At 37.6% G+C, this 13,809-nt stretch overlaps 1 pseudogene across 1 annotated transcript in view; it reads right to left on the bottom strand.

Moving 5' to 3' along the window:
* Positions 1–13,809, bottom strand: part of LOC306849080 (importin-11-like) — a 259,336-nt pseudogene that overhangs the window by 127,624 nt on the left and 117,903 nt on the right. The window contains exon 19 of the transcript in view: positions 2,346–2,461. The product of the transcript in view is annotated as an importin-11-like (transcript). The remainder of the gene's footprint in view (positions 1–2,345; positions 2,462–13,809) is intronic.

The raw sequence follows: 13,809 nt of genomic DNA, 5'->3' as shown, positions 1-13,809 counted from the left end.
GGAAGTGGTCTTTAAGAGAAGCAGTCTATCAGCGGAAGTTTAAAATCAGCTCGTAAGTGTATTTACTTGTCTCAGTGTTTAGCGCATTTGCCGTTGCTAGGAAACGCTTATTTTGTTTACTAGGATGAGAGTTGCTGAAATCGCATTTGGTCTCGTACTGTATCGTGTATCTTGTCAGTGTGTGCACTTGCTTGGCCATTTGTAGTTGATAAACAGGAAAGTGGGTCCAGCTGAATTGAAATGATCATTTGTTAGATTGGTATAATAAAGGTTATTATACCGCGGCGGCAGTCGTCGTGTGAAGCCCTCTTAGTGTGAAGACCAAAGAGTGTAAAGACCATCGACTCTACCGTGCGACTCCACCGGGCAGGGACACCGGCAAGGGATAGTAGTAGCTTTTTATTTAATTTTTTCATTGATATGTTTATTATTGAAATGTTGTTGTTATATGCATGTGTTAATTTTATTTAATTTCTTTATTTTCTTAAATATGTGGGTAGATAGTATTTATAGAGTTGTAACTTTTTAGTTTTAGTTACTTTTTCTTATTTGTAAGTCGCTTTGGACAAAAGCGTCTGCTAAATGACAAAAGTAAAGTAAGTAAGTAAGTAATTAATTTTTACAGAATTCAATCTTTAACAATGCAGAGGAAGCAATAGGGACCAATAGGGAACAATGACAATTTAATGAAATCAGAAGAGATAAAACTACTCCTGTAATGAATTGAGATATCAGATGTGAGATCCCACTGATATTAATTTATATTATTCATATAGACATAGAAATAGAATGAAACTGTGACAGTATAGATATGAAGAGAAGACCCTATTAGAAGTACAGATGCAAAAATACTGAGAATTTGAAACAGAGAGAGTATAAAGGTAAAGCAAGGACTTTAGAGACATAAATTAGAACAGAGTTTCCCAATCCCAGTCCAATATTTATTTACAGAGGTGTATTATGACACACTTCTCTAGTAAGTTTCGTCTGTATGTGAAGACGCTGCGCAGTGCAAATCCGTGAATGAATGTTCTGAAGAGAAGTAAACTTCAACGGATTTCCCCTGCTCAGGGAGTAGGGAGCAAAGAACACTGTGGGCAAAATGGCAAAAAAAAATATCATATGATTTTTTTTTTAGGAAAATCACTATTCACGATTTGATCACGATTCTTTGTCATGTCGGTTCTATAATAAAAAAAATAAGTTTTTTTGAACAGATTCAAGATTTTTATTTGTCACATACACAATTATACAGAGTATAACCAGCAGTGAAATGTAAGTAAATCGGCAAATCAGCATATTAAACCCTAAACACACTGCACGATTTTTGGCTCTCCCAGACGAAAGATTGGCATCGTGAAACAATCGTGGCCAATCAGAAATCGTCGCGATTGCTTCATGATGCCAGTCTTTCGCCTGGGACAGCCGAAAATTGTGCAGTGTGTTTCAGGCTTTAGAATGATTTCTGAAGGATCATGTGACACTGAGGACTGTAGTAATGCTGAAAATGTAGCTTTGATCACAAGAATAAATTACATTTTAAAATATTCAAATGGAATGTAGTCATTTTAATTGGTAAAACAATTTCCCAATATTACTGCTTTTACTGTATTTTGGATCAAATAAATGCAGGCTTGGTGAGCAGAAGAGAATTCTTTAAAAAACATGAAAAATCGTACTTTTCAAAAACTTGACCTAGTGGACAATGCTACTTTCACAGTCACAAAATACTAAAAACGCACAAACACAATCCTAAAAAAGCCTTTCAGTAACTTTAACAGCATTTGGTTTTAAAAACAACATTAACCAACTGTTAACACATCTTGTGTTAAAGCACAATTAGCGTGTGCTGCTTCTGCATACGGCACTGCAAAAATAGTTATACATTCATTTATAAATTAGGCAGTAAAGTAGATAGTAAAAAAACTAAACAAGCCAGTCTTTTTATGAAAATCTTTTTACTATGAAATAATAGATATTGACATTTGGAAGAAGTTACCACATTGAAAACGTCACAGCCCTGCAGATTTTCATTTTCTAACTTGGGACGCTTATTGAAGACTATTATTAAATGTACACTAACACTTGTTGACCCCAATCTTTTTTCACTATACAGTCCAAAAAAAAAAAAACTGTTTTAAGAAGATATTCATGATGCCACAATTCATATTTGTCTACATAACCCATTTCATCCATTAAAGCATAAACCTTTAAGCCTATTAAGTAAGTCATGTATGCAAATACTTTTGACTGGAATTGTACAAAAGGTATAAGAACCAAGGGATTGGGTTGAAACTTTTTTCCTAGGTTAAACCTTTGGCTCATATACACTCTTAGAGACTTACCACAGCTCCAAACCGTCTTCCAGCAGGTAAACATGAGGGGGCTGAGAAACATCTGTGCTGAGCTGGATAACAGGTAGGAGGAAGGGAAACAGATTCTTGCTTTCCGCTCCCAGGCCCTGAACAACACAAAAACATTTCAACCCATCATACCAGGATAAGTACAGTTAGGACAGTTAGGACTGCTGAGAGGATTATCGGTGCCCCTTTGCCCAGCCTCCAAGAACTTTACACCTCCAGAGTGAGGAAAAGGGCTAAGAAAGTCACTCTGGACCCCTCACACCCAGCTCACTCTCTCTTTGTACTGTTGCCCTCTGGCCGGCGCTACAGATCACTGAGCACCAGAACGACCAGACACAAGAACAGTTTTTTCCCCCAGGCCGTATCCCACCTGAACAACACATAACACACCCCGGTACTATACATCTGTAAATAACTCATCAAACCTTCATCTGTACATAGGACACATGCACATTCACAGTTCTGTCTACGGTCATGTCTCTTTTCTGTATATTTTTATTCTTTATTACTATTGTTATTTTTAATTATTGTCTATTCTCTTCATTATTAGTGTTCTTTATCACCTTAATTATGTGTTGTCTGCACTATGTTTGTACTTTCTGTACTGGAAGCTCCTAACACCAAGACAAATTCCTTGTGTGTGCAAACACACTTGGCAATAAAGCTCTTTCTGATTCTTATTCTGATTCTGATAAGGAAAACTAATCACTCAACTTTTCAGAATAAAATTTAACAAGCTTGGGCTTCTTCTACAAGTGTTTTAAAATCCCTGAACATCAGCTGTATTATACAGTCCTACCAAAACAACAGGTTATGCAAAGAAGATGCAGGCAAAAAACATTTGTATTCAGATAAATATGTGATAACAGGTTGTCAAGGGAAATTCAAAGGAATGTTGCCAAAATGAATTTAATTCCATCTTACTGTCAAGCGCACGAAACATCGTTTTCTGACTGAATAGCAGCAGGTGCGATATTGTGTCAGTTTTCCATGCTCTCTAGTACGGGAATCTCAGGAACAAACCAGTGGTCATGTGCTTTCTGGGTTCATTTAAGGGCCCAGTCTTGAGAGCAGCCGTGCTCTCCCCTGAGTAAGATATGTCCACTCAGCCACTGACTGATGAGGGCTCATCACAAAGACCACCACAAAGGGCTCTTAAGTTCAGGGCATGACTGCCTTCGACAGTCCGCTGATTCCGAGCTGTCCATCAAAATCACAGATGGAGAGCTCTGGGGGCTCAGAGAGGGCAGAAATGCAGTATCCGCAGAATCCAGGTGAAGCTTTGTAACGGTCAATAGGGCCAATGATGAAAAACAACAAACTAAATAAAAGGACACCCACTGTAGACACCAAGAGTCATAACTTGGCAAGACGAAAAGGTAATATTGAGCAATGGTGGTTGAGTAAATATAATGAGATATTATATATGTATAGAATCTATACATAATACACATTAATTATATCTATCATAGATAGATAGATATAATTAACACAGTGAAAACTAATTAATTTACACAATGTATGTAGCGTTTCTTATTTATTGTAGTTTTTTGTCCTATTGCTTGCAATTAGTTTCTTATCCTTATTTCATCACTAACTGTTTATTTATCTTCAGCGAGCGCACATTTTTTTTTGTCTCTCTTTTAAGGCTTGCAGTTTGATATTGACATTGGTGACAAGGATTATGAAATTCTATGGTATCAAAGATTTTAATATCATAAAACCTTTTTAAAATAAAAAAAAGACTATATTGTGATATATATATCGTTATCGTGATATAAAATTAGTCATATCGTGATATAAGATTTTGGTCATATCGCCCACCCCTACAAGCAAGATACAAACAATAATAGGATAGCTAGCAGATATAAAATTCTAGTGTTGACAAATCTGAGTACTAATTAACCAATTCTTCAATTGAGCCCTAAATAAAGCATGTGTGTCTAGATCTCTTATAGTTGTCGGAATAGTATTCCATTCTCGTGCAGCTTTGACAGAAAAAGCAGACTGACTAAAATGACTTCGTCTGAGCGGTATGATACAGTCTCCTCTTAATGCGCCTCTTGTAGAACAATAATCAGTTGTTCTAATACGAACTAGCTGACCAAGAGGGGGAGAAGATAAACCATGAATAATTTTATACATCACGCAGACATTTGCATACTTAATTTTTTGCCAACTTAAATTATATTTTTTCAGTATTGGACAATGATGATAATGTACCAATTTCTTATTGAAGACTTTAAGTGTACGTTTGTAAAAGGACTCTAATGGTTTTAGAATCACTGAACTCGCCTGAGACCAAGTGGTTAAACAGTAAGTCAGGTGAGAAATAACCATATAACCATCTTAGCTGCCTCTAATAACATGTTATCTATAATAAACTTAAAATTATAGAGATTAAACTTAACCTGCTTACAAACCTGTTTAACTTGAGCTTTAAATGTATGTTGAGAATCAATCAGTATTCCCAGATATTTATATTGAGGCACTACCTGCAGCCTCACCTGACACGTAAACATCCGGCTCTTTAATAATACTGTTAGACTTAGAGAAAAACATGCATACTGTTTTTGTCACATTTAGTTGTAAGCAATTCTCTTTTAGCCATGCCGACACATTAACCATAGAATTCATAAGTTCATTTGCAACTTGTGTCAGACTATTACCATGTATATAAATTACTGTATCGTCCCCATACATTTGTATATTAATGCCAGGACATGCAAGATGAAAATCATATACATAGCAAAAAGCATTGGGCCCAAGATAGATCCTTGTGGAACACCAGTTGATGTACCTAAATCATTGGATAGGTGATTTTATAGTCTAACACACTGAAATCCATCTGATAGATATGACTCTATCCAGTTAAGTGTATGTGATGAGAAATTAAAACAAGATAACATAAGGATTCTATGATTAACGGTGTCAAAGGTTTTCTTTAAATCAAGGAACACTGCTCCAACTACACCACCTTTATCTAAGAAAGTTTTATAATTTTCTATAAAAAAAACTATTAGCGGTTTCCGTTGAATATTCAGCGAAGCATGGTTCTGTGATCAGTAGTAAATCTCCATCCTAAGGCCAGAGGGTATTCTCGCGCTGAAACTCCAAATAAACCCAGCAGAAGAAAGGTAATGTGCGTCGTTCCAGGGTTGTGGCTAGAAGGGAGACCTCTGCGGCCAAAAATTAACAATGAAGCCGGAGTTCACTGACAAGCTACACAAAACCGCTTTCTTAATCAGAATCAGAATAAGAATCAGAATGAGCTTTATTGGCCAGGTATGTTTACACATACGAGGAATTTGTTATAGTGTAAAGGATTAGCCCTTATTTGAATTTAAATTTCGGGGAATCTATTCTTAAGATTCAATATTGATATTTACATGATTAATCGATATTAATCAAAACATCCAATTTATACCTTGTTAACGATACCTCATTAACGACTTGTCCAGCAAGTGTTAAAATCAGTACGTTATCTTTAACAATTCAGTTTTATTTTATTTGTGGCCAACAAGAAAACAAACCAAATAGTACTCTATCAATTTTTGAGCATAGGTAAATTTTGAGCGTAGGTAACGCGATCTTTGGCAAATAGTTTAACAGTTACTCTACACACTACTAAGCTAACATAACACAAACAGAATACGTAAACAAACAAACACACACATTGCAATGAATTGTTTTGAGCTGAAGAGAGTTTAAGGTTCTAATGCTCGTTTTCAAGAATGCTCTAACTTCAACCTGAGGGAGTTACAAGCAAGGAACTTTACTATCTTTACACTTAAAGATGAATACAACCAGTTTCCAGCAGCATTAGGAAGAATTGTTTGATTCTATTTGCTTTAAGTTGAGTGTCCGCTCCTTTCCTATTCGAGCGCACCCCGGTGCGGATTGGCTGCTAAAGTCGTTGTTGCGTGATGTCACTGGAGATACCCTTTGTTGGTTGGTTGGCTTCTTTCTGACGTGATGACGCTCTCAGGCAGTTTGTTTCAGTTCTTAAGGCTTCAGATGTTAGTTTCTTTAGAAGTTTGACTAAGTCTTGATAGTTGTTCACTTGCTCGGCCAGATGTTAATGGCTGGAAGCGCTTAGCAGCGCGATCAGAGCAGGAGCCGAACTTTCAAACAGCGCGCGAGCAAGCAAAGAGAACGAAGAGCACAGACAAAGGTGGGCGTCTGTCTTTTAACGGGCTGCCTTCAGTCTGCCTCTTTTGTTGTTTGATCCAATCCCAAGTGTCCCTGTAGGGTGGAGCCCCGCCCCGAACGGCTCAGTTTTCAGTGCATAAATTATCTGCCCAGTTATTTTATCGCATGAAGAAACTATTGAAAGCAGATTTCTATACGTGTTGTAATCATACATTATGATGATAAAAGACCATTTTCATCCACACCAGATTATTGCTGATGAAATCAGCTTTCATTCGAAATCAAACACCAAGTATTTTGCATACCCAAAGTACATATATTAATTGTATCTATTACGCAGTTAAGCCATAGATGAAACGATCCTTAATTATAAATAAATCACACCAAACATGTGAAACTAAACAATAGTGATGGGGAAAAATTAGACATCAAAAGATTACAACAAATAACATAGGTTTAAATAACGCAGCAAGCTTAATTTCATGAAATACAACCTGAATATATATTGTAAATATATTGTACATATTGCTTCTGAGTATATTGCTTTAATAGCAGGAACAATTATACTTTGTTCTTTTTGCAATCCTTAAGCAAGATTTGAGTCTATGTCTGTTAATAAGAAGAAAAGGATTGTTCAAATGTGAGAGAGAGAGAGAGAGAGAGAGAAGAGTTGTCCGGGGGTCATGAGTGTCCATTGAACATGCATCTGGAGATTTTCTTAGCTTGGACGTCGGTTGTAAAACCATCTCCCGCGTTGATACGATCATTGAATTACATGTTAAGCAGTCAGGAGGTCGTGTCCAGATCCAGAGGTCTTTGTCCTGTTTCTGGTTGAATTATCTGTGTGTGTCCTTGTCTGTACTGGATCCTTTCCAGATGCAACGGGCTTTGTACTGTTCAACTTTATTTATGGTAAAACGGTCACGAACATTGAAGGTTCTGTTCTTTAAGGAGCTTGACAGAGGGGTCTTTAGATATGCAGTTGTTGGTGTAGCGGGAGAAGAGCAGTGGGGAGAGAACGCAGCCCTGAGGAGCTCCAGTGCTGATTGGTGCGGGTGTTGGATGTGAATTTTCCCAGCCTCACTAATTGCTGCCTGTCTGTCAGGAAGCTGGTGATCCACTGACAGGTGGAGGTGGGGACTGAGAGCTGTGTCAGTTTATTCTAAAGGGTGTCCGGGATGATGGTGTCTACGAACAGGATCCTCATATAAGTCCCTGGTCTGTCCAGATGCTGCAGGATGAAGTTGCCCATGCTGACTGCATCATCCACAGACCTGTTTGCTCTGTAGGCAAACTGCAGGGGGTCCAGTGGAGGCCCTCAGATAAGCCAAAACCAGTATTTCAAATGATTGCATGGCCACAGACGTTAGAGCCACAGGTCTGTAGTCATTAAGTCCAGTAATTTTGGGTTTCTTTGGGACGGAGATGATGGTGGAGCGTTTGAAGCATGAGGGGACCTCGCACAGCTCCAGTGATCTGTTGAAGATCTGTGTGAAGATGGGGGCCAGCACAGGTTTTTAGGCAGGCTGGTGACACACCGTCTGGGCCTCTGCCTAATCGCAGATCAATTTAAATCGCATGATTATGAAATTAAATCGTTCTGAGATTATGAAAGCAGTTTGCATAGCTTGTCAATGAACTACAGCTCTGTGTAGCTCTGTTCCATCTGAACCTGCTTCTGTATACCATCAAGCCTTTACCCGGCTAGTTTCAGTCATTTATAACGTGCATTTGAAAAAGCAACATGCGTCAAACATCTTTCCAAACAAAAGAAGCATTTATAAACCTCTTGTCCCACAAAATACCACATTTAATAACGTGTTTTTATTCCAAACTCACTTAGCATTGCATTATAAATATACTTCATTATAATGAAAAATATAATAAGAACTTATATAACATAGAACAACATATTGTCGTAGTCCTGTGTTTATTAGTCACGTTGAATCAATGAAAGCAGATCAATCTTCTTTTTCCTGGAACGACCTGCATTAGCTTTCTTTTGGGGGAAAATTTGGAGTTTCAGTGCGAGAGTGCCCTCTGACCTTCGAATGGAGATTTAATACTGATCACAGAACCTTGCTTCACTGAAATATACGCATGACAATCACAGATTTTACCTTTGCCCAGCGATTGCGATTTAATTTTGATTAATCGTGCAGCCCTAGCCTGATATTTAGAGTACAACAACAAAGTAGTAGTTATCCACTACTATCCTGTTTACCAAACAACAATTCCAGCTGGGTCACAAACTTTTCTAGTTTACCAAAATATTTTCCCAAACAACACCTCTATCCATAAAAACGGCCAATTTTGCAAGCAACGGCATGTGCCAATGTAATTTGGCTTTTGCAGGTCAACAAATCATATCTGAATGTGCAGTAAAGAGAGCATCCATTTTGAAGCATCTGCCAAAAATATGCTTTTGGGGATGGACCCATGATAGGGCCATTTAGGGATGATTGACTTTGAATGTTCACTGGTAATATTGTCTCTTCAGCATTCTGTGCCAGGCTCGAGAGCAGCAGCTGTGATACCATATGGCTGGCAGAGGAGGCCACAGAAAACACAAACAAATGCAAGGTTAATAGCAAACTGTTGATGGTGGGTGGTAAGATATGCACACAATAGATGGTGTCCTGAAGGACTGCAGGCTTTTTAATATGCAAATCTAAGGACTTGAGCAAAAATAAATAAATAAAATATAACAAGAGCTGGTCAACTAAGCTGGCACAAGTGGGGGATCTTAGGAAGTATGCAAATTTCGGCCAAGCCATGGGCAATCTTTCAGACTGACTCGTGTGCCTGCGATTTGCAAGAACTGAAGACGCTGTAATGAAGGGTTTTTAACGCGAGCGAGAAATGTTAATATGCAAGATGTGGTTACTGAAGCACAGAGCACTTTCAAAGACAAAGAACAGCTCATTCAAGCTGATGATTACTCAATAACTCTCCTCAAAGGAATCTTTATGAAATGAACATTAACTCTGATCCACACAAGTATAACTGACCATTTGTACATAGAAAAGTTCATTGAAAGGCCAGTTCCAGGCTACTCAATACATTTAAAACATACAAAAAATAAGGCAAGGAAGCTTGATATGTGACTTGTGCTGGCAAAATGAGTCACAACGAGCAAATTTTCAAAATTTTACATTCTCCATTTAACGACCTTCAAAATTATGCATAATTTGTTAGAATCAGACGAACAATTACTGAGCAACACCTGTTTGAAATCGATAGTCAGCAAAGTAAATTTAGAGAATAACTGATTTAAAGTTTTCTGAAGGTTCCACAGCAAAATCACCCAGCAACATTGCATCTTTTCCCCCACTTCTTTTCTTAATAATCATTACTAGATTAATAATCACAATATAGCTATTTTTCATTTTATTTTATCTTTGTTGTTATAAAGAATAACAGATGCAAAAAAAAAAAAAAAAAAGAACAAATATAAGAAAGAAACAAGTGTAGGCCTATAGTGTATTACTACAGTTCAATCAAAACCATCGAGCGAGTCCCTCTATTTTATCGTTTGAATAACATTAATGCGACAGACAGATATTAAGATATTGTGTAAGGCACGGATCTAAAATAATTAGAGATGCACTGACTGCAATTTTCTTGGCCGATTCTGATTTCCGATTTTTCTTTTAAGTTTGACCTGCTGATACAGATTTTCTTTCTAAAAATTATAATTGACCGCATACACAAACAAAAATCTATAACTTTTTCTAAATGCAAAAACAATATTTACATAAACATTAAACATTACAATCCCCCCAATCTGGACAAAGTTACAGATCTTCTCTCACTTAAACAACTCTCCAAATAAAGTGCTCTGTGACTAGAAAAGAGGTAGAAATAATTAAATTAAAAGGAGTTGCTGTATATAACAAAACAGATGCAGGAAACACAGAAGCTGCATCTGAAGTGGCATTGGATGTATTTACACAGACTGATGAAGCTGAGGTGCCATAAATGCATTTACACCGCAAAATTTTGAATACATGAAGAATTTTATAAGATTAATGTTTTAAATATTTTTAAACATACAAATAAGAAATGTTGGGAAAAATGCAATGATAGTTTTAAATACGAAACCAAACCATTAGGTGGCGGCAAATGAGTGAATCATTTAGTCCTTCAACAGATTAGTTCAAACGGCTGATTCGTTCAAAAACGAGGCAAGTGACTACTGTATGAACGGTTTGCTGAATCATTAACTCACTTAATTCGTTCAAAAACGTGGAGTCATTCAGTAACGTAACACTACTCTTTTGCGCGAAGACACAAAACAGTTCTGCTGTGGCTTTGATTGGAACTATATTAGTCAGTGAAATAGAGCAAAAACAGCACAAAAAGCTTTTTTTTTTTCTACAAAAAGCACGTTTTGCCTTCGTAACTATGTATAAAATCAGGGCCTGAATTTTGCTGCGAGATTGCGGGCAGTGTGGGTAATTCTACACATTCCCACAGGTTTCGCAATTATGAAGCGGGAAATTCCTGGAACTGAGTGGTATCGCGTCTTCTCTCACTCTCTCAAAATCCACAAATGACCTCACATCCATAATGTCTACGTTGAGTTTGCTCTAACTAGCCCACGTTTGAACAGTTGAAATTGCCACTTGCATGTCAATTTAAATCATACCAATTTAAACATTCAAGCTATATATATATATGGCTGGGAGATATGGCCAAAACAATTATCAATCGATATTGATAATTATCACAAGAAATGTCAAATCTTTATTTCTTTCAAGTTTAAAGCCAGATAATGTTGTAGAAACCAGACCATTCATTTTCTGATAAGATCAATAATAATAATAATAATTTAACTTTTTTGTTTCTAAGGCTGGCAGCACACTAGACGATTTTCAAATCTTAAAACGATTTTAAAACCATGGGAGACACTCGCGAGATCAAAAGTGATTAGAGAAGAAAAACAAATAGAGGACAATCAGCTATAGAAGCATGCAACATCCAGTAGGTGACACTCTCATTGGCTAATGAAACATGTTTGTTAAACATGTTTGATATTTACGATTTGAGTTTGGGGACGCTCCGCCTCAATCGGGAGCAGTTAAAGGGGTCATCGGATGCAAAATTCACTTTACAAGTTGTTTGAACATACATATATATATATATATATATGTTGGAAGTGTGTGTACACGTCCTTCCTATAATGATAAAAAGCCAATCCAATTTTGTTGTTGGATGTAATAATGAATATAGCAGTTGTCAGTTACTCCCGACATCTGAGATGCAGAGGATTAACGTTACTTTAATTTTGAAGGGAATGCGCCGATCCCCGATCTACATAAATGCTTCTATGTTCGCGCGAATCATTCGTGATCCAGCTTCATCTACAGAAGAAGTGTTTACGAGGATTTTTATATGACTTTGCAAATCGCCTTTCCTAATAATATGCTAGTTAACCAGTTTCACGGCTGAAGTTTAGTATGCTCCATAGAACTATACGCCTAGATGCCTCATTATGGACTGTTTCTATGGGCCGCAATATGGAAGCCATCCGCCATTTTTGGAAAGGTCTGCGAATCTTTGAGCGCATTGATTGTGTGCGAATACAACAGCAAGTTATACACTTGTATATCTTTGAATCTTCATTGATTATTATGGTGAATGCGAGATGGTTGACGCGTCAACGTATCTGGAGCGGTCGAATAAGGAATCTACACACATCTAAGGTCTGCTCGTCACTCCACGGAAGAGAGGGGCGGAGTCAGAAGAGCTCACTAGGATTTAAAGGGACATGGACTAAAAAACGGCTTGATAAAAACAGGGTGATAAAAAAACACAGATTTTGACAGGGTAAAGGTGTTTTTTTCACACTACCATTAATACATTTTAACCAAAGTATGTTATAGATTTTTCATTAAGACCCTAAAGAATCATATCAACTTGTGTAAAATGGGCATCCGATAACCCTTTTAAATAATCGTAATGACACCACACAATAGAGGATTTTATGGACAAAAAAAATTAAAAATATTCGCTTATGACAAATTGCAAATCGCCCCCCCCCCCGAACAGTGCAAATCGGGCTTAAAATCCTCTAGTGTGCGGCCAGCCTTAGAAATGCACTTTTGATAGTAGCTTGAGTTAGGTTGCAGAGGTAAATTTGTTCATTATGAAAAACAGTCACATCTGTAAAAATTGTAGTAACCTCAGTTTTATATGGTTAAGTTAATTCTGACCAAGTTTTTTTTTTTTTTTTTTTAATTAAACATTGGTCTTCCATTGAAGCACACATAAATCATGATAAACACAGTTATAAGTAAGGAATAATTGATGACGGCCCGTTGAATTAGAAAAATAATGCACACCCGAGGTGGTGATGCAGCCACGACGCGAAGCGGAGTTACACCTCGGGTGTGCATTATTTTTCTACACATCGATCAGATGATATATTTCAAGGGATTCGTCCGGTTTTTGTACTTAAATCGCTATTGTGAGTAGGATTATTTCTTCCGCATCTCATCCATCGCCTCTGTTGCTAATTCCAAATGTCATTTTAGACCTAGTAACTGAGGCTTGAGCCGTTGATAGCAGACAAATGCAGCTAATAACTAAGTTATGAGAGAGAGAGAGAGAGAGAGAGAGAGAGACAGAGAGAGATTGAGCGTGCGTGAATTAGACTACCTCTCTGAGTCGGTCTCTCATCAGTGTTCGGCAGCAGCGTCCCTACTTTAAGTTCATTTTCCTCACGAACAGTGCCGTTGTTACCTCGCTTCGCCTGCGAGAAATGTCATGTTCTTTTAAGTTGCTAAACTATTTACTGACGAAGTCATCAGAGCAGCGCTAACAACATTAGCGCGTATGTTTTCATGTCTGTAAACTGTGTCTGTAAGGGAGAGAGAGCGGGAGAAGTAGAGTATGTGCTTTACGTACATAATAAAACGTAATTTTGTGGCAAAACATGGAAATGATCTGTCGTTTTTATCCCATTGCTTCAATGTGAATATCCCACATTTCTGCCACAATATCATGGTGCAGTGAGTGTTACTACAGTAAATCCATGGTAAATGATGGCCATGTGTAGATTGAAAAGCCTTCTGACTGTCTCACTGCTTAATGCTCGCGTGACCGAGTAAACGCATCGGCTCTAGTGAGCTCGCAAAGTGTTGCTCAATGGAGTTCTCAGTTAAACAAAGCTCAAGATATCCAGCTACTGCAGCCTTCGGATGGTTTAAATGTGAGTGTCAGTCATCTCCTCAGGGGCCGGAGTGACACAGAAACTGCTCCTGACTCATGGAGCAAAAAAAAAAAAAGA

This window comes from Barbus barbus, assembly GCF_936440315.1.
Source record: "Barbus barbus genome assembly, chromosome: 29".
Lineage (NCBI taxonomy): Eukaryota > Metazoa > Chordata > Actinopteri > Cypriniformes > Cyprinidae > Barbus > Barbus barbus.
The sequence above is the reverse complement of the archived record's forward strand: the minus strand, read 5'-3'. Positions and strand labels throughout refer to the sequence as shown.